Here is a 12,965-nt window from a genome sequence, read left to right on the forward strand (position 1 = left end):
AAGCAATCACCAAAGGAAAGAGGGATATTAAAGTAATTTTTTTCCGTTAACGTCCTGCTTTCCCTAATCATGTTGATTTCCAATGCAGTAATATCCATAATATCATAAAACCGAATTTCAGTCCTCTATCTGAAGAAATAACATTTTTAAATATGACATCCATCAACCTCAGGTTTTCCAGAATCATGTTTATTTGCCATACTCTAATTCCCATAAGATACCATCAAGCCGAATTTAACTGTTCCATCTTAAGAATTAACGTATTTCAATATGGCGTCCACCAAATTCCGGTTTTCCACAATCATGTTGATTTGCCATGCCCTAATTAACATAAGTTACCATTAAACCGAATTTCACTCGTATATCTTAAGAAATAGCATTTTTCAATATGGCGTCCATCAACTTCCGGTTTTCCACAATCATGTTGATTTGCCATACTCTAATTAGCATAAGCTACAGTGAAACCGAATTTCACTTCTCTATCTTAAGAAGTAACATTTTTCAATATGGCGTCCATCAACTTCCGGTTTTCCACAATCATGTCGAATTAACATGCACTAATTAGCAAGATCTACCACCAAATCGAATTTCACTTCTCTATCTTAAGAAGTAACGTTTTTCAATATGGCGTCCATGAACTTCCGGGTTTCCACAATCATGTCAATTTGCCATACTCTATTTAGCATATGCTACCGTCAAACCGAATTTCACGTCTCTTTCTTAAGAAGTAACATTTTTCAATATGGCGTCCATCAACTTCCGGTTTTCCACAATCATGACGATTTAACATGCACTAATTAGCAAGATCTACCACCAAATCGAATTTCACTTCTCTATCTCAAGAAGTAACGTTTTTCAATATGGCGTCCATGAACTTCCAGTTTTCCACAATCATGTCAATTTGCCATACTCTAATTAGCATAAGCGGTACTATTATCGTATGAGGGAAACACCTACGAATCATATATTTCGGACGTCTTTACATTGCTAACATGTTATTTTCGAATGTGGAACATTTCCTAAAGTGTAATAATGCATATCAATGTCTATTTCTTAGATTTACGAGTACTTACTGTTACTTATTGTTTCGAATCTGTAACACATTAAGGCCGTGATAGCGTACTGGTTTAGGGGGCGTTCTGAGAGTGTTTTGTCGATTTATGCAGTGTTGCAACCTCGTTCACTGGAGAATATCTACTTTCGTGCCCGGATTTGAAATTATGCTAATACGTCGCAAACCATTGACGTTAGCCTCACAAACCATTGACGTTAGCCCCACAATCCATTGAAGTTAGCCCAAAAAACCATCCACGTTAGCCCCAAAAACCATTCATGTTAGCCCCAAAAACCATTCACGTTAGCCCCAAAAACCATTTTCTGTAAGGTTAAGTTAGGTTAGGCAAGCATAGTTAAAAACAAAAATTACAAATACTCGACACGTCATGTTCTAGTAGAAACACGGCGAGGCTGAAACACTGGCTATGGGGTTGCATCATCTTAACACACGGAACATTGCACTCTCGTGCAGAAAGCAAATCGCGGGAGCAGAAACAGCATGTCGGACAAAGATTTTTGCACAAAACAACAAGCATTCACATTAAAATGGATCAAATCTATGTTCAGGAACTTCCACAACGCTAAAGAAAATGATTCCCGTAAGTACTTTCTCCTGTAAATTTGAAGGGAATTTGAAGGAATCCGTTTCCCTCATACGATAATGTTACTGCATAAGCTACCGTCAAACCGAATTTCACTTCTCTATCTTAAGAAGTAACATTTTTCAATATGGCGTCCATCAACTTCCGGTTTTCCACAATCATGTTGATTTAACATGCACTAATTAGCAAGATCTACCACAAAACCGAATTTCACTTCTCTATCTTAAGAAGTGACATTTTTCAATATGGCGTCTAATTTCCAGTTTTACCAAAATCATATTGATTGGCAATGCCAGGTCAACCCGAATTTGAGATGTGTAACTTAGATGGTAACATTTCTCAATATGGCGTACATTAACTTTCCCTTTTTTCCACATGTATTATTAGTTGGTAATATTCTAATTACATAAACTATCATCTTGTCGAACTTTCAATATCTTTCCTTGAAAAGATTTTTTTAAATATGTTCACCTTGCACCCAATATTACGTGTATTGGTTATATAAAAGTAACATTATTAGTAACAAATCTCACGATTCCATATTTATTTATATATATACACAATTTATATTTTATTGCCTACAACCTCAATTAATATTAGTTCTTATCGATTTTTCAAGAATTCAACAATGAAAGTTTTAAAATGAAGAGTTACGTGACATATATTTTCTGATCCATTCAATACCCATTTGATTTGCTGAAAATAGGTTTTGTTACAATTGTACCCGATCCTAAAGTTCAGATATACCCATCATGAATTTGTACCGGTATGATTCTAAGGAGAGGTACGTACCGTAACGGAACCGGCATTCAGAGAAGGAACAAGTTCCATGCTTTCTGGTACGGGTATTTTAACGTTCCACTCTGTGTACCCAAAGCTGTCGTCCCCGAAGCACTCTCGGGTACGAACGGAACGGTATAGCAGAAGCGTTACTGTTCGCCTTACCAAGAGGTTCTGGTATTTTCCTTGGAACAGTCCACAGCACTTGGGCCGGTACGCGGTACCCGGTACGGAAATAACGCGGAACGGCGACAAATACCAATGAATTGCGTTACGTTACAGGTCCCTGGTATAATCCTCTATATCAGCACTATACATGTTATAAGGTACTCTTAACCTTCATGCGGGCGCGTAGGCGGTAGTTTACCGCCCACGGGCACAAAAACAGGAATATCTACAGCCTACGAGTGTCCCGAAGCGCGGGAGGTATTTGTATTCTCTATTTGCTCTATATTACGCAATATGGCACTGAAGTCACTTGTCGGATCGGCATATCGCGCGTGCCAGTCATCATCAAAAGGTGGAAGGGTGAGGTAGTCGGTAATCTACCGCCGTGCGCCCGGTACTGGGACAATTTCTCCGACCTTTCGAAAAAAATGTGAGTATTCAATTTCGCTTTTTTTCTTGTTTTATTGCATGTACGAGTATAAGCAATAATAAACTATAGTTTTACAGTGCTTTGTACCATACTAGGGCCAACAGGATTACAATTATTATGTGCTATCACCAAGAGTTTTTTACCAAAATTACATTCGTTCTATCGTCAATTTCATGTTTTTCTCTCATAATTTTCATCTTCTTTATTATTCATTTATTATATGACTCTCTCCCAAGCATTACCAATTATTCATTATAACAAAATAATGACAGTATAATAGTTAGGACCTACCTACCCAATAATTATTGTAGGTAGTACCTTTCATACCAAATATACTTACAGTAGGTAAAATTATGTTTTTTCCCATATTAGAAAAAGTGTGTTTATTTTTTCCACTTTTTCAGGGCACGCTTCACAAACCCTGAAGATGTTCGAAGAATCCTCCTCGAACTGGACGAGGAAGATCAAGCTAATGGAGTTCAGGAGGACGAAGTGGACTTCCCTGATGATGTTGATTACGAACCCCAATTTGTTGAATATGGTACCCACAACAGTGACACCGAGGAAGAGTTAGAAGAGGCAATGGAAGACGACAACCAGAGTCTTGAGGAGGGAGAAGAAGACGACGAAAGTCCAGGTTTGAGATTTTACATCGGAAAGAATGGTGATACAATTTGGGCAAACAAACCTCTCACACAAACCACTAAAACTAAGTCTGCAAACATTATAAAAACTCTTCCGGGTTCCAAAGGGGAAGCTAGAAAATGCCAAACAAGGCTCGAATGTTTTCTGACACTAATTTCTCCACAAATGATCGATGACATTGTCAAATACACTAATATACACATTGCTCAACGAAAGACTGAAAGGCAAAATCTGTCTAGCACCAGCTTTCGGGACAGGGATTACAGGCCCACCTCAAGAGCAGAAATAAAAGCAGTTTTTGGAGCTCTGTTCTTGATGGCAGTCAAACGTGGAAACCGCGCAGATATTTCCGAGTTTTTCACAAAAAATGGGACTGGTTTGATTATTTTGCGGGCTAATTTTAGTGAACGCAGGTTTCGAATGTTGCTAAGATCTCTTCGTTTTGACGACATACATTCTCGTCAAGTGCGATCTGCTACCGATAAATTAGCTCCTATACGTGACTTTCAGACAGCCTTTGTAGCAAATTGTCAAAGAGCCTACAATGTTGGTGAAAGTGTAACCATCGACGAAATGCTGGTGGCTTTTCGTGGTCGATGTAGTTTTATACAGTACATGCCGAATAAGCCCTCAAAGTATGGATTGAAAATATATTGTGTATGTGATTCTCAGACATATTATACATAATATGATGATTTATTGTGGAACCCAGAGACCTGGCCCCTACAGCTCAACCTCCAACAAGCCATTTGATGTAGTGACCAATTTGTGTGATCCATTGAAAAAAAGTAGTCGTAACGTTACAACAGATAACTGGTTTAGTAGTTACCCCTTGGCTGAACATCTGTTATCGGTTGGCTTGACTTTCCTTGGGACTTTGAGAAGCAATAAAGCTGAACTTCCGCCCGAATTTGTGAAACAAAATCCCAACCTCGTCCCTGGCCATCATTTATTTGGGTGTAACGACGTCGCAACTTTGATCTCGTATGCTACCAAAAAGAAGTTAGTTTTGGTTTTGTCAACATTGCACGATGGACACGAAATAGATGAGGAAACAGGCAAGCCAGTGCAGATAATGGATTATAACGCCACAAAAGGAGGGGTCGACACCGTTGATCTGATGTGTTCGCGGATTACGACATCCAAAAGAACACAAAGGTGGCCAATTATAATTTTCTTACGAGACCTCGATATTGCTGGGAAAAATTCCATGAGGATATATGAAATGAATAATCCATTGAAATCCTTTAGACGGCGGCAGTATATTTTTGAGTTGGCACTGGAACTGATGGAAGAAAACCTGAGGCAACGAGCAAATGTGAATACACTTCCCAAAGATCTGGAAATTTTTCTAACCCAGTATCGAGAACAAGGAACTACCAGCAATGAGGTTGTGAATCCAAACAGACGAAGTTTCTGTTACATTTGCGGTTAAAAAAAGAACAACATAACTAAATTACGTTGTAGTAATTGTAACAAAAGTGTATGTAAATCACATTCAGTACCAACATGTGTTAATTGCCTCAGTAATGATTCATCCAAATCAGATGATGAATAGTGCAATATTTTACTTATTTTGATGTACTTAGTACAAAATTATAATAACGCTACTTTCATGTGACTGTTTTTTGTTCCTTTTTTATAATTCATGGAGATATGCATCTATTATTGATTGTGTTATGAATGCCTTCCTATTTTGATATACCTAGTACAACATTATGTTACTTGATTAAATTAGTGAGACGAATAACTACTTTCTTTCAATGTTGAATACTTTTGTTACCTAAATACTTAAAAGACTGAGTGATATTTTTAGTTCCTGCTGTAAGATAAAATAAATTGTGTGCTGTGAGAGAGTTTAAAAACCTCAATGAATATTGCACTTTATTTTATATATTGATCAAGTTTTAATAAATGTTTTCATGGTTAAATATGTGTGTTCACGATTCTATTAAAAATATCCCCGATTACAAAGGTTTATGGTGAGATATAACCGGTAAAATACGTGAAAACGAGGTGGCGGTAGATTACCGCCCCGCGCCCACTAGTGTTTAAGAAAAGGCGCGCCCGCATGAAGGTTAAAAAATCCCCAGTGAATTGGTCAAAATAAATTGACAGAATTTTGGGGAGAGTAAGTAAACCCGTGGCGCATAAGCCCGTGAAGGCAAGAGCCTACCTACCGACTTCCGGCCTCACTCACACTCAAACCAGTTACGGGGCGACGTGTGGTCAGCACGACGAAACACCAGATGTTGTTGAAGGTTTCCGTGACCGGTTACGCTACTCATTCGTAGCTCCCCAATTTCTTCAACCGGTCCTGTAGACTGGCCGAAATGTCAGAAGAAAAGTTGTTACACTTCTCACAGGAGACTCGAGCTTGTGCGTGTCCCGTAGCTGGAGCCCTACGCTCCAGTAACGCTCGCATCACCCTCCCCCATGGTCCTGTCAAATATCGTTGAATGTTTTTTAAGCATTCACACCTGGCGCTCCGATTAAGTTTCGTTCAATCGCGCTCAGCTCGGGGTCCGGTCACGATCGGGTAGAATTAATATTTGACCGGAGCGTGAGGGGGCGGAGCTTGACTTGGTGAAGCTCGATCGTTGATGTGAACGTCTGGTAAGGTTCAGTAGCAGTCTTCAGCCCCGTTGCAGAGCATACGTAACCCAGTTTTGCGCGTAGAAGATGAGCCGTCAGAAGGCAAAGACCTATTGGAACACAGAAAAAGGCGAGAACAGTAGAACGTCGTTTATCCGCATTAATTGGGACCGAAGGTTATGCGGATAATCAAACATGTTTTTATTGCACAACGAAAAGCACGTACAGTACAGGTTTATTTCATACATACAGTACACAGTACTACATAAATATACAGTACAAGAAAACAAAAGACATAAGAAAATGAGAAAACACTCGTTTTATATGTACAGTACGTGCCTAATTACTGAACTGTACCTGTACTGTGTTATTTATGCAGAAAAATAATCAGAAATTTTTAAATTGCTTAAATTTGTTCAAAACTGAATCTTGCTTTTTTGAGTGTGCGGATAACTGACGTTGCGGATAATTGACGTGCGGATAAACGACGTTCTACTGTAATGATAAAATTGATTGTTGGGGGCATTGAGCAAAAAAAGGGTCGGGTACCCTATTCTACACCCTCGAATTTTGAAATTATTTTTTTTTCATTATGAAGATTATGTGATCCTATTTGTGAATTTTAAAAAAATAGAGCGCGGAAAGAAGTATTTACGACTGTACAGCCGTTTAAAGTTGCGATTTTGTCGTTTGAAATTGTTGAGTCCAAATTTCCCACCGGTTCCGGGCTCCGCCCCTGGGGTAATTGACTTACCGCCCCCTACCGCTACCGCGGCCCCGCCTTTATCTATAGAGTCCCTTTTAAAGGCATGTTAGAAATTGGCCAAAGTCACCTGCCCCCAACACTATTTCTCACTGTTTTCCGCATTGGCACATGAAGATACAAAAAATGAAGGCTAAAATTAAACCAATGAAGGTAACTTACCTCTTTTTACAAAGGCCAGGTATTGAATTGTGGGTCGAAGTTCAATTTGTAATTCCAAAAATGAAGTAACTCCTACGTTGAAAGTCCTTGTTGTCCTTTTTCCACAGAATACCAACCTCCACTCCCTTCCCATCATAAAAACTAGAAGTCGCAAATTATCCCATCCCACAAGTCATTTAGAAAAAACAACCCTCCCCTTTACGGCATGCAGTTGCCAAAAAAAAAAAAAAATATTTCCAATTTCTGAAGTCGCATAAATGAAATCCAATGTCTGAAATGTCCAATCCGCCAATATATCACACAAATAACATATCGCAATCGCAAATGTTCCTATTGCACAAGTCAATCATAAGAAGAAAAAGAAAAAAATCAGACGTGCGCCTGTGACATAAATCGATCATCCGAAATCTTCAGACTTGCGCCTGTGACATGAATGCATCATTCGCCATCATAAAGTTCTGAAAAACCTTTTTGACGTTACGCAAGGAATTTTAATTTCATAAAAAATGTAAGTTTCGTAGCACGTAGATCTAAAAAATTACTTTCCGCGCTATTTAGAAACATCGTTTATTATGAAGAACTAATTTTTGTAACGAGAATATTTAAAATGTGCGAAAAATCGAGGGTGTAGAAAAGGGTACCGGAGCCAAAAAAATCCCACAATATTTTCCTTTCAATTCTGTTTGTAAAACATCGGTCAAAATATGCGATTTCATGAAACCGAGTAAAATAAATTTTTAAGAAGAAAACAACGAAATAAACAAATTACAATTAGCAAATGGAAACAAATTAAATAGGGAACTAACCACAAATATGATCTATAAACACTAGTTGTAACGTCCTTTTTCCTACCCGTTGCATCAATTAAAATCCTTAAATCAAAAATCTAACCTATTGGCGGTCATATTTTCCCGGACAACCAAATTGTAATTTTTGTGTGTGCAAAGAGAAAGGAGGTGGTGTTCGACTCTCTCCCAAGGGAAAAATCATTCTTGATATCTAACCCCGAATCAAGATTAACAACGAAACTGTTCTTCGTTTACGGAAAACGATACAAACTTACTCCCTATTATTATTATTATTATTATTATTATTATTATTAAGTCGAGGGAGGCCACGTTTCACACGATGTGCGTAACAATCAGGTCCTTGAAATTAGGCTTACAATTTGCTGTGTATATGTCACGTGTTGTATTGGAAACTTTCTAATAAAAGAAATGGTCAACAATGTCAATATGAAACAATGAGCCCGAAATTTTTCATGTCAAACCTAGACCGACAAAGTAGTGTTACTATTGTTGACATTTACAGTTTTGCACATTGTAGTTGCAAATAAACGTTTGCCGCTTTATGTTTATAATGGCCAAGTGGTCAGCACAGTGTGCTACAACACCAGGTTCGAATTCCGGCCTGGGCATGGATGTTCATTATTCAATTTAATTAGGGTAGCTCGGGGCTATTTCGACCCAGGGCCTATTTCGATCGACGAAAGAATATTCGATCTTAGCACATTTTTAATACCCAGGTTAGCAAATTGCATGGCATCAGTGGTGAAGAAGAACCTACACGGTTGAGATGCGCATGACACGGCTGCTGTTTGTAAATTGATGTGTCTGTAAGAAATTGGTTTTCGAAACAAGATATGTACTCTGCATGTGCATTTTCGCATAGTTAGACAGATAAGCTTTAGAACGTAAGCTGTACCAGTCACATTATTATGAGTAAGTGAGTAAGTAACAATGGGATAGATATATTAGTTGTTAATCATACACGTTCGTGGCGCCAAAGTTGTATAGCGCAGTGTAGCCAACCGATGAAAGAAATATCGGCTTTTGGGGCTACCCTAATTGTGATCTTTAATTTAAATGAAATAACGACATATAACGTATTTTCTATGCACATAATCTGTTATAATGAAGTGTAAATCACACTAATTGTAATTAATTGTCCTCGTAGTTTTGTAATAACGGTTGCTGAGAAAATGTTAGAATACTCTATTCTATAGGGGATTTTTTCTTTATCAATAACAATTAATCCTACTAAGTCTTTTGCTTTTATCAAAAGTTTATGATTCGGGACTAAGCCGCCGGCCTGTAATGAAGACGCACTCTTTTGGTACTATCCTCTATTTTGGGACACATTTTATAGCGTATTTTTCATTCAAATACATTAAAACGTATATTGTTTCAAAGCTTATGGATTGTTCTATCATTTTTATTCCAAACAATTTCCTGTCATTTCATTTATTCAAAGGTTACAAGGCAAAAACTTCAAAAAGTACTAGAAAAATTGCATATGTAAATGTTGTTTTTTAAATTACGCTAAAACCACTGATATTAAAAAACGAAACAGAATCCTTTTCGTAGTCCATCTAATGAGGATCAAGACTAAAAATACATTTTCTGTTTACGACCGTTGGTTCCTGAGATATAGGTCAGTAACTGGTAGGTCAGCCATATTGGACGCCATCTTGAATTATTCAAATTGCTCAAGGTTGACAGTGTGGCATCAATCGGATCTGAAAAGTACCTAAAGTAAACTTTGAAAACAGGCAAAACATCATATTTATACCTCAAATCCAGCTCTTTACTTTGGCACCCGGAGTATCTCCGGAACAGGATACTAGACACACCTGCTCGCCAGGATGGTGGGATGTATGCATATTGAACCCGGCGACATCGCACAGGTTGGATGGTGGAAGAGACGGACCAGGGACGCCAAAAAGACAAGACGGAAAGGGAAAGTAAATCACTTGACTATACTCTGTCCTGGGCATTTGTGGAGCAAGGCCGCGAACAGTGTTTCTTTCAGAAAATTTGCTCCGGAGGCATTCCAGAGAACCGGGAGGGCGTTGTGAATCTCATCTGCGAAATACAACATAAGTGCGTTTAACATTGAGAATTACCAGTGGTGGTTCGTCAATGAACTTGATGCTGAGCGTTACAGGTGGGAAATGACGTACAGTAACAAAAATAAAGTAGGATGCGGTGGCCTAAGTATACTTAGTAATTCAATGTGGAAAGACAGATTTTTCTATTTATTTGTCTCTGTCTCTTTTTATTAGTCAGTTGTCTAACATTTACAAATATTATCTTGTGCAATTAGCATTACAATAGTAAATAGTAAATTACAAAAGATCACCTACATTCACATTTTATCATCCAGAACAAATTCCACAATAGTGAACCAGGAAGAATATCACAAGTATTAAACTCAATACAACACATCATGTAAACCTTAAGATGGCATGAATAATTTACAGCAATCTTATCCCGGGAGCTTACTTCGCAGCATATAAATCTACTGCCTTCTCCAGAAAATCATCAGTTGGAATCTTAGGTTCCTCAATGCTTATTATCGTGCAATGCATTAAAGTTCCTGGTAGCATTCTACTTCTTGTCCTAGTTAGTATCCTATGCATAGCACTGAAAGACCTTTCTACGCCGGCTGTCATTACGGGAATGGTTAGAAGGACTTCACAGAGTTTCTTCAACTCGCAATATCCCCACGTCAGCTTCTAAGATTTTCAACAATGGATTGTCAGCTTCTGTGTATATATATTCTCTTATCAAGCATCGACTTGACAAAAATTTGTAGGACTTGAGGACAGCAACAACGCTTTCCACCTTTTAAGCATGTAAAAATTAACACAAAACCTTTTGACTTTGGTGTCTTGCAAGTCTACTACTGACTGAAAGGTTTCAAATTGACTTGCGAATCTAATCGTATCAACATATTGATCGTTGAAACTGTTTTCCATTTCTTCAATTACACATTCCGCGTATTCCTTCATCCCACAGAAAGTTTTCCTAGCATCTTCATCAGTAACCAGGTGTGCTTCAGATCCGATATTCTTCAGTTCGATCCCAATACTTTTTTACAGATCACTGTTGATGTTTCCACGCTGATTTGCAACATCCTGCAAATGCAATTTGGTTCAAGTAATTAAGAGGGATGACTTATAGCTAGACTCAAGTGCTTCTTTTGCAAAGCGTTGCTGAGGATAGAAAGTGCACTGAGGATTTCATTCACCACATTGCAAGTAATAATGAAACTTTCATTCGAGATGGGAGAGAGGAGATAAGGCTAGTGCGGTTGCCAGTTTTATTCTGCTTCTTCTGTATGATTGGACAAGTGTGGACGTTTTTTTATTTGCAGAGGGAATATAAAGGCAAAAATATTCACCACGCAAAGTAATGTGGTCCGATGCGAGGGAAACAACGGTAGCAGAAAAGTTTTATACTTTGGTTTTGTTGTACAATTTTGTCCGGGGGGGGGTGGTAGGTTCCCTCCGGGGGGTGCTCCGCACCCCCGGAAAGATGCATGAAAGAAACACTGGCCGCGAATAACGACAGAGAATGGGAGAAAGCGTGTGGGCGAAGAGAAATAGTGCACGCTGCTGCGAATGGCTGATAGCTGCAGTCAATGTTCCCCCTCCACGCATTCCGTTCCCTCTCACATGTTCATCGGTCGAGCCCTCAGGAGTCACCATTTCTCTACTTGCGCAGAGGACTTGTTTTCGTTCGCTTGCTGCAGAGGCTACTGGGACAGAGTGCAAGAATGGCAATACAACACAAAACACCGTAGTGAAAACTATAGTCGCTGAAACGTTGAACATCCAAGCGCAGCTCCTTAGAGTACAAGCAATTCATCATGATCATCACTCATCAGTCAAAATTAGATGCGTTCGTGGACAGGCAGTGTCAAGATGTGGGTTTTCAAGTCAGTGAGTGACGATTATCATTATCTCGAACCAGTGGCGGCGAATGGGTTCCAAATCCGAGGGGCAAGATGCGATAACTGTGTAGTGGGAGACAGTATATTTCCCTTTGTATATAAGGTTTAGCATAGTGCGGGGGCAAAAGTGACAAAAATGGAGAGAGCAACTGCCCCCCTCGCCCCCCCCCTAATCGCCGCAACTGTATCTAACCAACGTTCGGGATGTAAAGGCTGATCTTCCACCTAGTACACCCAATTGTCAACCTCACTTCCACTAGTACAACCTGGACTCCATTTTGCAGACTAACAAGGCTCTTGCGACTGTCTCTATGGCAAGTATAATTCTGTGTGTTGTTCTGTTTTTTGTCCTTATGTGTGCTGAGTGCCTCTTTAGGGCCTCTGCTTTTAATGAAAGTCAGAATATCTTCATATTTTAGTGACACGACATAATTATGTTTTTTTTATTTATGGTAAGGGGCTGGACCTCGTAATTTGACGGTGCAAAATAGCCTAAGTGCTGACGAACCCAAAATTTTAAATTCAAATTCAAATTCTAACCAACGTTCAAGATGCGATACCTGTTCTCGACGTTCCGGACAATCCATAGTGATAATGTCCGATAGCTCCTTACTTAAATGCGCCACTGCTTTATGGAATTTAACGACAACGGTTTCACTTTCCTCGTGGCTGATCTCCGTGGCGAGTAGTTAGACCAGCGCGCTACGATGCCAGGGGTCGCCGGTTCAAATCTCGGTCTGGGCGTGGGTGTTCTTTGTGAGTGTTCCTTCATCAATTACGTCATTATCATCACTTATCCTCAACATCGCTATTAGTCAAAAGTGGTAGAAAAGACTCGTAAAATAACATAGCTGAACCAATCACAATGAATTTCCTTGTAGTAGGAAGAGACAGTGGAGTTATTTAATACTATAGGAACTGTCCATACATCACATCCTGTAAAGGTAGTCAGTGTGTCTGGGAGACAGGCAGTTCGGTCAGTATATTTCTTCTTCATTTCTTAATGCAGCAACTTGAAAAATGAAAG

Source organism: Lepisma saccharinum, chromosome 15 (assembly GCF_977018435.1).
Source record: "Lepisma saccharinum chromosome 15, izLepSacc3.1, whole genome shotgun sequence".
In the NCBI taxonomy this organism is placed as follows: Eukaryota; Metazoa; Arthropoda; class Insecta; order Zygentoma; family Lepismatidae; genus Lepisma; species Lepisma saccharinum.